The sequence below is a fragment of the Kryptolebias marmoratus genome, linkage group LG21 (genome assembly GCF_001649575.2).
Source record: "Kryptolebias marmoratus isolate JLee-2015 linkage group LG21, ASM164957v2, whole genome shotgun sequence".
Classification (NCBI taxonomy): domain Eukaryota; kingdom Metazoa; phylum Chordata; class Actinopteri; order Cyprinodontiformes; family Rivulidae; genus Kryptolebias; species Kryptolebias marmoratus.
This window is the reverse complement of record NC_051450.1, coordinates 16,079,835-16,080,839: the sequence shown is the minus strand read 5'-3', so window position 1 is coordinate 16,080,839 and position 1,005 is coordinate 16,079,835.

Sequence of the window (1,005 nt, the reverse complement as noted above, 5' to 3'; positions counted from 1 at the left end):
GGGGGGGGGTGAATGGGGATTAACCTCAGGCCAGTGCCCCTCAATGCCCCCGCTTTCCTCCGCCGTGGCTGAAGGTTCCCATGTGAGCAGCACCTCCATGCCACTCATTACTCCCAGAGCCGGAGAACTTCTCTAGTTTGAGGAAGGAACCTGGCTGGAACGTGAACGGAGGGGTCGTGTTCTTCTTTAAATGCGTCAAAAAACACACACTCAGGTGTTGATATGTGGGATAAACTCATTAACAAACAAACAGGAAGTAGTTTATGGGTCAGTTTTATCACAAAGAAACAACTAAAACATTTAGTTTATTCAGAAGTTTGACTTGAGCTTAATAAAAGGAAGGATTGCTCATGTTTTATTATATTTAAAAATTAAATTAGCACTTTTTTTTTAAGTTTCAATGCTGGGCTACAACCACCAGAGGGCAGCATGACTCTGGGTTTTGAATTCTTTATTAAAATGAGACAATTGTTGTTTTTGTTGTTTTCTTTTATGCAGTCTTATTCATTTTACAAATATTACAGGACATTATCAGAAACACACACAAAAAACCCCTAAAAGATCAGAAATATCACAGTGGTAGGGCATGTTCTTTTTTAAAAAATGGACAAACTTCATGTAAATTCAGTTTATTTATTTATTCTTTGAGTTTATTTCTGTACCTTTTTCTTTTTTGATAGCCACTTTATATTATTTTAACCATTCAAATGTCAAAATGTTCAACTTATTCAGGACATTCCAGCTATGAGTTTGAGTTTCTGTGACCTTTATGGTTTTCAAAATATTTAACTTTATTTACAAAAAAACACTTAAAGACCCATTAAGATCTCTATTTCCTTTAAAACAATTTCTTTGTCTGCTTCAACATATTTATTTCATTTTGTCTCCTTTTGCTGCTTTTACCTTTTAGCTAGTGTTTTCCTACTTTTAGCTTCTGGCTAGCATTTAGCTTCTTTTAGCCTTTAGCTCACATTTAGCCTCTTTTAGCTTCAACAGCGTCTGTTT